This window comes from Phoenix dactylifera, chromosome 1 (assembly GCF_009389715.1).
Source record: "Phoenix dactylifera cultivar Barhee BC4 chromosome 1, palm_55x_up_171113_PBpolish2nd_filt_p, whole genome shotgun sequence".
Lineage (NCBI taxonomy): Eukaryota > Viridiplantae > Streptophyta > Magnoliopsida > Arecales > Arecaceae > Phoenix > Phoenix dactylifera.
The window spans coordinates 7,961,750-7,974,765 of NC_052392.1; positions in this window are offsets into that span (position 1 = coordinate 7,961,750).

The window sequence follows — 13,016 nt, forward strand, 5'->3', positions numbered from 1 at the left end:
GAGGTGGATGGGATGGCGGGGGAAGAAGATGTGGAGGTAGTGGTGATGGAGGACATACAATTTGCATTGGTACACCTTATATACATACACCATCTGTATTTATATATACCTTTTAATAGACGTTACACGCATGATATATAGCTACACACACACACACACACACACATATATATATATATGCTCTGCTCTTCCCCACCAACGTTACACACACACATCAAGAGATCGATACTAGCATCTATGGCCTTATTTTTGGGCGATATACATTGTCCTTCACCCTGTCTGCCTCCCAGTCTAGGAGAGGAAAGGAGGAGGAGGAAGACAATGTGAGCGAACAAGGACAGGGAGGAGAATGGATGTCGTGGCTGGCAAAGAGAGTGGCTATATATATATGTCTACATGCATGGTGCATGTGGCTGCAGTCGAAGTCAGGAAAGAAGAAGATGCGGAGGACTGCATGACTGAAGCTTTTTTGGATTCATTGAGACTAGTAGTGGACTTTGGTATAGAAGACCTCTTCTTCCTGGTAGCAATTGGCAAATCTAAGATGGCACCTTAATATCAATGGAAATGACTACTATTCACGTACAGGAGCTGTGGATCTACGTACTGTGTGTGTATTCCATACTGGTTAAGCGTGCAATAGATGGCTAGACATCAAATATAATTATATATCAAGAAACAGTATGCATGCACGAAGCAATAGTAAGTGTGCAATCAAGGCCAAGAGAAAAAGTGACCCAAAAATACTTAATAGCATATTATGTATATCAGATATCGAGTAAATGTGCATTAAAGTATTGTACCTAGTCTTGACAAATAAAATATCTAGTAATAAATATTATTAATGTATCAAATTTGGTGATGCATGCATCGCGCATGAACAAGGGTATTCGTATCAGTCTTTTGGTAGGTGGAGGATGGGTAAAACGAAATGGTACAACCCAAAAAAATACATTTATATCACTAAAAGTTATGCGTGTATTGCTTGCAAAGATATGCATCAATGTTATGCGTGTATTACTTGCAAATATATATATATATATATATATATATATATATATATATATATATATATATATATATATATATATATATATATATATATAAGTTTATTTCCGACTTTGTATTGCCGACGCTCGATGGAAGTGTCCGCAATTTTTTTCCAGCAACAAACCATGCCAACACTTTTTAGAAGCATCGGCGAATAATGAGCTCCGCCGACGCTAACTTTAGCGTCGCTAGAAGCTGCCCATTACCGATACTTATAAGCGTCGGAATAGTTAATTACCGATGCTTATAAATGTTGGCTGAAACCAAAATCCGACAATGTTTATAGACGTCGTCGGACTCCATTCTCTATGATCAAGCTTCACTGAATTTTTATCTCATTTTGCTGCAAAATTTATCAGCAGGTACAAATCTGAAAATTTAGTATTATATTTGGGCCTAAACCACCCCACACCCATTCTTACTGTATCTAAAACATTTAATTGTCAATATAACCCAACCTAATTCGATTTGTAAATGAGTTGGTTCGAATGTAAATCTGGATTTAGATTTAAATGGAATGGAATCCTACTCCAGGTGATTTTTTTCATATTTCCAATTTATTGATGATCTCAACTGATCTCAATTTATTGCTTAGCTAAGGCCTTTTAGTTCTCCAGCATGATTGTTCCTACATATGCATCAACACACTCCAAGTGAAGTGCCAAAATAAAGGCCTAGCTACTGTTTAAAAAAATAAAAAATGATCATAAAAAGCTCTAAACTATATGTTGATTATGCTAGATTGCTTTACGCAATTGTTCAGTTAGTATCTAATTTTATTTATTTTTTGTAGATAAGTTGGATTCAATCATCATTCTAATATAATGGACAAAAGTTGGTTCAATAAGTCGAGATCCAGCAAAGAATATTTGAATTGAGTTCAAGGTTTTATTAAATTTGCTTTTAAGAAATCAAATATGAATAGAAAAATTTTATATCCATATCAAAAATGTGTAAATTATTCTTCTCTCGCTCTAAAAATTATTGAAGAGCATTTGGTGTAGAATGGTTTTCTGAAGGGTTATACTGAATGGGTATTTCATGGAGAGTCCATATTGTCGTCTCTATGTAACCAACCCTCGTATATAGAACACATCTCTTATTTTGGATCCAGTAACACCGAAAAAAATTCTGTAGAAGAAGATAATATAACAGGCTTACTCAGAGATGCTTTTGGACATAGTATTAGAAATTTAACAGATTTCAGTGGAGGATAAGAAGCAGCTGCAATAGATGATGAGCATACAATTACTGATTCTATATATGTTGAGAAATCTATACATTACACACCTCGGCAATACCAAAATAGCACGACACATGGCATGGCAGGGATTGGCAAAGGCCGACGCTTTTAAGCGTCGGCAGAGGCCTGAGAAGGACCGATGCTTATAAGCGTCGGCAAAGGCCCGAGATAGGCCGATGCTAATAAGCTTCGACAAAGTGTCTAATTTTGCCGATGCTTTTTAGACAAAGTGTCTAAAAAGCATCGGCAAATAAAATTTCCACTCTAACATTCTCGACGTTTTTGTGACGCTTTAGAAAGCGTCAGCAATAAAAATACCGACGCTTATAAGCATCGGTATATTCATTAAAAAGCATCGGAAATGGTCTTTTTTTTCCTATAATATATACATTTCAGCCTATGCATATATGTATCATGTAAATGATATATCTTTCATGCATGTATCATGCAAATAATTTATCCATGAAAAATCACCATCACCTTCATGTTTTGTCGGCATCATTGTCCTCCTTCATCAGCCTTAATATTCGCTCCACCTTCTTCAAGTTTACCAATGCCCTGCTTCTATTCCCTATTCTCACCTGCAGGCCGACCCAATCCTTAGGTAACTGAGGCGGTCACCAAAGGCTCCAGCCCAAAGGAAGGCCCCCGGTCGCTACGGGCTACTGGACTTGGGAGGAAAATTGCAATGGGAAAGAACTCAGGGTTCGTTCGGTTCGCGGGAAAAGAAGAAAAAAAAGTGTGATCAATGGAAAAGTAATGAGATATCTCTTATTTAGTTGGAGTTTTCAAAGAAGAGAGACGGAAAAAATGTATTCTCATGGCTAGGAGGACTACACCTACAAAATGTGAAAGGTTGAAAGCTAGCTCCTTGTCCTTTAGGCTTCAAGACGACGAGACGTGGGAATTGGGAAAGAAATCCATCGTTGTAAAGCTAGTAAGCCGTAAGCCTGGTATAACCTAATAACCTAATCTATCACGTATGGCTATTAGCTGATAAAGTGTTGTCTTATCACAATTAGGGGTGGCAATCGGATCGGGTTAGGCATAAACAGGTCGGGTCAAATACAGGTCGGGTCAGAAAACTATAAATCTGAACCCGACTTGTTTATTAAACGGGTCAGGAATTGCAAACCTGAACCTGACCTGTTTATTAAACAGGTAACCCGACCCGACCCGTTTAACCTGTTTAATAAACAGGTAACCTGTTTACCCAACCCGACCCGACCTGTTTAATCTGTTTGCCCAACCTGACCCGTTTAACCTGTTTAGACCTGTTTAATCTGTCCAACCCAACCTGTTTAACCTGCCCAACCCGACCTATTTAGAACTGTTTAGACCCGTTTAACCTGTTTAGACCTGTTTAACCTGTTTAACCCGTTTAACCTGTTTAACCTGTTTAACCCGTTTAACCTGTTTAGACCTGTTTAACCTGCCCAACAGTTAAACGGTTTAAACGGGTCAGACATCTAAAATCCGTATCCGACCCAATTAATAAACAGGTTAAACGGGTCGACCTATTTACGACCCGAACCTGTTTAGGCCAAACCCAAACCTGTTTATGGCGGGTCGAACACGGGTCGGGTTAGCGGGTCGGGTCATATTTTGCCACCCCCAATCACAATTTAACTTCATCAACTTATCAGCACCCTGTTCTTCTTCTTCTTCCTTCCTTCGCATTGAGTTCCCAGGCAGCAGCCCGCAGCCGTTCCCACTTCCCAAAGCCGGTCCCAAACCCCGTCTTCCCCTGTTCCCCATTGCTTCTCTTCTCGGCGACAATCTCCTCGGCGAGGGCGCGAGGCGGCGAGTCCCCCCGTAACCCCGTTCTGCCTTCGGATTTTTTGTCGTTGTTTGAGCTGATTTCTTTGTGATTCTGCGTATTCTGGAGACTAGAGGTTTGATACTTTGATTGCATCATCTGGCTGTTATCTCTCTTGGGAAGCAAAGCCCTATTCCAAAAATCAAAATTCAATCTTCTTGAAGGTGGGTTTGGCTAGTTCTTTCGGTTGGCAGAAAACCCTGTTCTTTCATTAGTTCTTTCGGTTGGAACCAGATGCTAAAATTCAATATGCATTACTAGAGGCATCCCATACTTTAAAAATGTATATCATGTTCTTTCTTAGGTTATCAGTTCCTTTTTTTCAAAGGAAAGAACAGGGTTTATATTTAATATTTGCCAATCTGTTTAATAGTTATGTTGTATGGAGAAGCATAACAGTGGAGTTCGATGTATCTGTTTGTGAATCTGTTTGATGCATAACTCTAGAATTCAAGTAATTTTTCTGTCATTCGTGTGATTTAAACTTGTTGATTGCGATTGTGTATCCGTTTATGCAGAAAATATATGATTTGCAAAATCATTGTGAAAACAGCATGTGTTTATTGATGTAATTTCTATCCATCTAGAATATGATTTCTTTCTCTTCACTCTTCAATTGAAATATGGGTTGGTTTTGATATATTTTTCAGCTCTGTGATGCAATGCTTTCTTTTTTTTTTCAGGTGACATTTATTTTGTTTTCCATTGTATATATTGTTAAAATATTTTTTACTTATCATAAAAGAGAGAACTGATAAGTTGATGCAGTTCTGCCAGCTTCTGTTCTGTTTCATGGAGGATGATTTAGATTATCTAAGATAGGTGCCTTCCGGTATTTCATTGCAAGTTGGAAAAGCATTGCAAATATTAGTTTGCACCATAGGTCAATTTCCATGTTCTCTCTGAATACAGGCATGCACTATCACTGTACCACAAAGTCTTAAATGAAGTTGCTAAGGTAGAAGATTTTTTTTTTTGTGATTCTTTGAGACTCTTTAGTTTAAAATCGGATACAAAAAGTCCTAACTTTACTTGGAGTTGGCATAGAATTAGGAAATCATGTGTTAGGCTTGCCCTGATAGGTCAAATAAACAAGTATTTTAAGTTATGACATCCTTAATAAGAATTCTTTTATAAAGCAATATTATACAAAACCTGGATTGAGGTGAGCTTATCTCTTGATTAATTTAATTTTCAGGAATAGTTTGAGTAATTTTATAATTCTCGAATATCGACTGTTGCGACTTCGGCCTCTTCTCCAACTCCATCCGTTAGTCTCTGGCACCGCTTCTCGTCATCGAGTTTAGCACCACTTGTCGGAACTTGAATTCATTTTTCTTGACATGATCAGGTTTTATTACTTTTCAACTCTTTTATATTTTGATTTGTTTGTGGCGATTGTCTTAATTGCTTTATTTAATAATATTATTTTTAGATTTAAATGTCTAATAGAAAATATGAATGTAGGTATGAAAAACTTAAAAAGAAAAAGAAAATCGAAAAACTCATTCAATCTCAAAAAGAAACTTTAGATAGATTTGTTATCACAAACAAATAAAACACCACATTAAGTTCAACTCAATAATTAGCAACAGAACAAGCACCCGATATAGGGTTAGAAGATGACATGAAAAGAACGAAACAAAATGAGATATGTTGCTGGAAATTGGACCCGGGGGCCGCCGTGAAGCCGGGGAAGGAGGAGCTCCGCTGCTGCAGGGGGCGGACGGCGGTGCACCGGCTGGCTGCGTCCTCCGCTGCGGGGGGGGTGTGCAAGTCCTGCAAAGAAAACCGGTGGCCGGGCTCCCCGGCGCCGGCCCTCCGATGCCTAAGTCAGAGGGGGCAAGTATGTGGAGAGAGCAGGGGAGAGAGTATGTGGAGAAGACAAAGAGAATCTCGTGTTCAATTGTGTCTGTGCTGTTTTCTTCCTTTTTCCCCCGGTCTAGGAGGGTTCTCTCCAGCTCCGGGTTTTTCCTCTGGTTTTTGGTCCCCCCTCCCTTTTCCCCCCAGGTTTCCTTTTATAGGAGGATTTTTGTTACCTGAAAGGTGACAGGAGGTTTGTCCTGTTTTGTAATAATTGGGCATGATTTGGCCCATTAATGGCGTAATGGAGAACGGGACCGGATCAGACCGGAATCAGGGAGTTGTCGCGGTCGATCGGACCTGTTGGAGTGGTTGAACCGCCGGCTGTGGTGGGCCTGGGGTCCGTGGATGGTAAGTGCATTTATTACCGAATGAACCGGCGGTCAGGGAGAGCCATACGTTTTGATGGTTCAGTGATCCGGAGATCGTCTTGGGCCGTGTTCATTAAATGACTGAGTGCATCGGAGACTTGAGAGAGTCTCGTGCATTAATGGCAGGTCGTGCCGAATACCTGCGAAGATCTTATGCCTTGATGGCTTGGAGATAGTGGCAGGTTATAGTGGAGTTGTCAGGTCCCTTAGAGGGTTAGGTGGAAATTGGATATTTGGCTAAGGCATGGGCTCGGCCTGCTGTGCTCGGCCTTCTGGTCTCGGCCTTCTGGTCTCGGCCTTCTGGTCTCGGCTCTCTGGTCTCGGCCTTCTGGTCTCGGCCTTCTGGTCTCGGCTCTCTGGTCTCGGCTCTCAGGTCTCGACCTTCTGGTTTCGGCCTTCTGGTCTCGGCCTTCTGGTCTCGGCTCTCTGGTCTCGGCCTTCTGGCCTCGGCTCTCTGGCCTCGGCTCTCTGTGCTCGGCCTTCTGTGCTCGGCCTGCTGTGCTCGGCTCGGCCTATGAGCTCGATCACTTGGACGAGCTCGAGAGCGGAAGAGCTCGATCACTTGGATGAGCTCGAGAGCGGAAGAGCCCGATCACTTGGATGAGCTCGAGAGCGGAAGAGCCCGATCACTTAGGATGAGCTCGAGAGCGGAAGAGCTCGATCACTTAGGATGAGCTCGAGAGCGGAAGAGCCCGATCACTTAGGATGAGCTCGAGCTTGCTGATGGATTTGGGTGCTATAATTACATTTGTGGGGTGGTCCATTTTTTCACCAACACTACCCCCCGACTTCCGAGTCCGTGCTGCTTTTTGGCTCGGGCGAAGGAAGTAGTTCAGTCATCGATCGTCCTGGTGCTGTGAGCGTTCTTACACCAAGGCGACTGAAGACGCTTTTTCTGCTCGGAGTCCGTTCTTTGGGGACGTCGGCAGAGAAGAGTCCAATAATAGGTAATGTAAAGACATTAAATAAATAGGTACCTTGTACCGTGTGCGTCCTGGCGCCGAGGCGACTGAAGACGCTTCTCTGCTCGGACTCCGTTCTTTGGGGACGTCGGCAGAGAAATTCAAGAATAGGATAGACAATGTAGAGACATTAATGCAGAAACATTAAGTAAATGGGTACCTCTCATGCAGTTGGAGTTAAAGTGCTTCAGGTCGACTCAGCGGCCTTCTTTGGGTTGTGGTCGACTCAGCAGGGTGCCCCCACTCAGATCGGGGCGTGTTGTCGTAGGAGGCGTCGAATGGCGTTGAAAGGCGTCGAATGGCGTCGAAGTGTCGTCGAATGGCGTCGAATGGCGTCGAAGTGTCGTCGAAGTGTCGTCGAATGGCGTCGAATGTCGTCGAATGGCGTCGAATGGCGTCGAAGTGTCGTCGAAGTGTCGTCGAATGTCGTCGAATGGCGTCGAATGGCGTCGAAGTGTCGTCGAAGTGTCGTCGAAGTGTCGTCGAATGGCGTCGAATGGCGTCGAAGTGTCGTCGAAGTGTCGTCGAATGGCGTCGAATGGCGTCCCTTCCTCTAGCGCCAACTGTTGCTGGAAATTGGACCCGGGGGCCGCCGTGAAGCCGGGGAAGGAGGAGCTCCGCTGCTGCAGGGGGCGGACGGCGGTGCGCCGGCTGGCTGCGTCCTCTGCTGCGGGGGGGGTGTGCAAGTCCTGCAAAGAAAATCGGTGGCCGGGCTCCCCGGCGCCGGCCCTCCGATGCCTAAGTCAGAGGGGGCAAGTATGTGGAGAGAGCAGGGAAGAGAGTATATGGAGAAGACAGCAAGAACATTTGGATAAGATAAAGAAGACGAAGAGGATGATGTCCTCAATTGCGTCTGTGCTTCCCCCGCGGGTTCAGTCCCGGGGATCTGTTTCAAGGTGACAAAAATCCTCCTATAAAAGGAAACCTGGGGGGAAAAGGGAGGGGGGACCAAAAACCAGAGGAAAAACCCGGAGCTGGAGAGAACCCTCTTAGACCGGGGGAAAAAGGAAGAAAACAGCACAGACACAATTGAACACGAGATTCTCTTTGTCTTCTCCACATACTCTCTCCCCTGCTCTCTCCACATACTTGCCCCCTCTGACTTAGGCATCGGAGGGCCGGCGCCGGGGAGCCCGGCCACCGGTTTTTTTTGCAGGACTTGCACACCCCCCTCGCAGCGGAGGACGCAGCCAGCCGGCGCACCGCCGTCCGCCCCCTGCAGCAGCGGAGCTCCTCCTTCCCCGGCTTCACGGCGGCCCCCGGGTCCAATTTCCAGCAACAAGATAGACAACCAAATTCATAGTAGTATTCAAACATCTACTGAAATAATCTTTAGTGAAGAACACAATGAGAAATTAGATAGAGATAGGAAAAACAAGGATATTGTAGAGCTTAGTGAAACTAAAGCTTATAATCATGGTCAAAGAAAAAAAATTGATACAAAGTTGAGAGATCTATTAGTAGAAAGAGGTCCAATTAGAGATTATGATTTTCATTTTTTTAGGGATGAAAATAATAGACATTTTTTACGATACATTACATTCATAAGTTATCTAATAGTGGAAAACATGATAGAAGATGGTTAGTATATTTGAAGAATTTGGATATGGTATATTATTTTTATTGTAAATTATTTGATTCAACGCTTAGCACGAGTCACTTAGTTAATGAAGTAACTACGAATTGAAAAAATCTAGGTATTAAGCTCAAGAGTCATGAAACAACTAATAAACATTAGCATTAATAAGTGGATTGATTTAGAAGTGAGATTGTTGAAAAACAAATCAATTGGTAAAATTCTTCAAGAATAAATAAACCAAGAGAAGGATCATTGGAAAAAAGTATTATTGAGAATTATTGCTGTCGTAAAAAATTTTGCAAAAAATAATTTAGCATTTCGAAAAAAGAATGAAAAGATTTACCAAAACTATAATGGAAATTTTCTAAATTTTATTAAAATGATTGCAGAATTTGATCCAATAATGCAAGAACATGTTCCACGCATTCAACATTATAAAATTCACAATCATTATTTAGGTCATAAGATTTAAAATGAATTGATTCAAATGTTAGCATATGAAATTAAAACTATAATAATTAAAAATATTAAAAAAGTAAAATACTTCTCTGTAATACTTGATTGCACTCTTGATGCAAGCCATCAAGAATAAATAATCTTAGTTTTAAGATGTGTAGATACTTCAACAAGTCCAGTAAAAGTAGAAGAATATTTTTTAAAATTTTTAGAAGAAGATGATACTACCGAGAAAGGTTAATAGAAAAACAAAATAGAAAAACTTATAAATATAATAGAAAAATATAAACTTGAGGTTAATGATATAAGAGGACAATGGTATGACAACGGGTCTAATATGAAAGAAAAACATCAAGGTGTATAAAGAAGATTATTGGATATAAATCTTAGAATGTTTTACACACCATGTGGATGTCAACTTGAATTTAATATTATGTAATACTGCTAACTCATATCCTAAGAATATATCTTTTTTTGGAGTGATACAACGAATTTATACCTTATTTTCTTTTTCTACAAAACTGTTACGGGGGAACTTAGCCACCATGCCCCACGTGACCGGCACGCGCGCCCAGGAAGACTACGGCAATCTCTCGACAACAACAGACTGTTCCTCTGAGGCACGCCGCGGCCCCCTGCTCCACTACTCCCTGCAACGGCCGTATCCGGCGCTGCCCCACGATCCCCTGTAACAGCCGTACAAAGCGGAGCTCCACTATGCCCTGCCATGGCTGTACCCAGCGCTGCCCCACGACGCCCTGTAACGGCCATGTCAGTGGCAGCCCCATCGTGCCACACGATGACGAATCCCCGGAAAAACCCCCCAGCCTGATATATATGAGGCTGGGGGGGAAGGGGGAGGGTAAGATATATCTTCCAGAGTATCATCTCACCTGCTACCTTCTCCTTCTCCTTCTCCTTCAATCTCCTCTAACTTGATCGTCGGAGGGCCCCCACTACCCCGGTGGTGGTGCGAGGCTTGCTTGCAGGTTTCACGGCGGAGGGCGGAGCGCAACCAAAGCAACTCAAAGGGAACCCCGTTCACACCGCTGTGCCAATCGTTCTCGGTTTGGACCACCAGCAACAGTTGGCGCTAGAAGGAGGGCCGGATCTCAGAGCGATCGAAATGGCACGGCGAGGTGGTCGTGGAGCTTCCAATGCTTCCGGTCGCGGGGCCCTCGGGCCACTGGCCGGGAGGCCGCTGCATCTCCAACACGCTCTCAGCAACACTCCACCGCCCCACCGCCCATTCAGATGGTCGAAGCCGCCCAATTCGACCAGCTAACCCAGCAGGTTCGCACCCTCGCGGAGGCGGTGCAGAATCTGCAGGGTGCGATGTCCCGGGCGCCGCAGCGGGCTCAGGAGCCGCTGCTGCCTGAGCGTTCGCCTGTCCTCCTCAACCCGCGCTCCTTCCTCTCCCATGGGGAGGAGCGCCGGCGCGAGGAGGATTCTCGAGCACGATCTATTCTGCTGGGACCTTCCCATCGGAGCTGCGCGGGGTACGAGAGGCGGGCCCGGGCGCGTTCCCAGACCCCCCCGTCCTCGAGGAACCCGCGCTCCAGTCGGTCCCCCACTCGCCGCTCCTTGTCTCCCACCCACCGGTCGCGCTCCCTGGACCGGCGGGTGGACGATCTCCACCGACAACTCCAGGTCCTGAAGGGCCATTCCAAAGATCCCTTCGCTGACTTAGAGATCTCCTCCCAGCCGGCACTTGCCTCGAGGATCCTGCGAACTCCGAATCCCCCGGGGTTCAAAATGCCGGCGATCGAGCCCTATGACGGGGCGGCAGACCCGCGGGATCACGTCGAGAGTTTCAGGACCCTTATGCTCCTCCACGGAGCATCAGATCCCCTTCTCTGCAAGGCCTTCCCGGCAACCCTCCGTGGCCCGGCGAGGGCGTGGTTCGCCGGGCTGGAGGCTGACTCAATCCGGTCTTTCGACCAGTTCACTCGCCTCTTCATCACTCATTTCGCCGTCAGTAGCCGGCGGCGACTGGTCTCCGACTCCCTCTTTGACGTCCGGCAAAACGAGGGAGAAAGCCTGCGGGATTATCTTACCCGCTTCAACAGGGCTACGCTGGAGGTCCGGAACCTGAGTCAGGAGGTAGCTCTTTCAGCCCTGAAGCGTGGCTTCCGGAAGGGCAGGCTCACCTTCTCCCTGGACAAACGCCTGCCACGGAGCTTCCCAGAGCTGTTGTCCCGGGCGAACCAGTACTGCCCACCGGAGCAAGGAGGCTGCCGAGATCCCTCCAAAGCTTGGAAAGAAAAGGCGGAAAGAGGCACGCCAGAGGAGGAGCCCGACGCCCCAGCGTCGGCGCAGAAGCCCGTCGCCGGCGAAGAACCACGGCGCCCCACGCCCTCGTTCTCCGCCCCGACGTTTCAACCGGTACACCCCTCTCCTGACTCCCCGGGCCCAGATCCTTATGGAGATCAAGGGGCGGGAGGACCTCCCGGCCCCGAGACAGATACGAAGGATCCCTGGAAAGAGGCCCTCCCGGGCGTACTGTGAGTACCACCGAGACCACGGCCACGACACAGAGGACTGCTTCCAGCTTCGGGACGAGATCGAGGCCCTTATCCGTCGGGGGCGTCTCGGTCGATATGTGAGCGACCGACGCCCCCCCGCAGACCCGCGTCCGGCCGACCCGGCTCCTCCGGAGCCTCGGGAGCAGAATCGACCCGTTGCGGGCGTGATCCACACTATCACTGGGGGCTGCTCTCGGCCCGTGAGGAACGCAGGGGGCTCGACGGAAGCGTCAGAGACGGCCGTCGTAAAGAGGCAGAGGGTCGGCAATGTAATCACCTTTTCTGATGAGGATGTAAAGGGGGTTCAGACTCCCCACGATGACGCCATGGTGATCTCCCTTACTATGGCAAACTATGATGTAAGGCGTGTTCTTGTGGATAGTGGAAGCTCAGCTGATATTTTGTTTTACGAGGCCTTCCAAAAGATGAGCTTGTCCAGACAGTTGTTGCACAAAATGTCCACCCCCCTCGTAGGATTCACCGGTGATGCTGTCCCGGCGGAAGGTGTCGTTGAGCTGCCTGTGACTGCGGGCGTCGCACCCGCAGAAGCCACGGTGCGACTCGGGTTCTTGGTCGTCCGTGTTCCCTCGGCCTACAACGCTATCCTCGGGCGACCCGGGCTGAACGCCCTTCGCGCGGTGGTCTCCACGTACCACTTGCTCATGCGGTTTCCCACGGCGGTCGGGATCGGAGAGGTCCGAGGTGACCAACCGACCGCACGGCAATGTTTTCTAGCAACCCTCAAAGGGAAGAAGCCCGTGGAAGCCCTAAGCGTCGAGTCCCTTGATGCCAGAGACGAGGTGGCCTTGCGGCAGGGGGAGCCGGCCGAGGGTGTGGTCGAAGTCCCCCTCGAGGAAGGCCGCCCCGACCGGGCGGTCCGGGTCGGCGCCAATCTCGATCCGGGAGCTCGGGCCCGGTTGATGGAATTCCTCCGAGCCAATACCGATGTATTTGCCTGGTCGGCGGCCGATGTACCTGGGATCGACCCGGAGGTCATTTCTCACGCCCTCAACGTCGACCCGACCCACCGACCAATAAAGCAGAAGAAGAGACACTGTGCCCCGGATCGGATCCGGGTGGTCGACCAGGAGGTAGACAAGCTCTTGGAGGCAGGATTCATAAGGGAGGTAAGCTACCCCGAGTGGCTG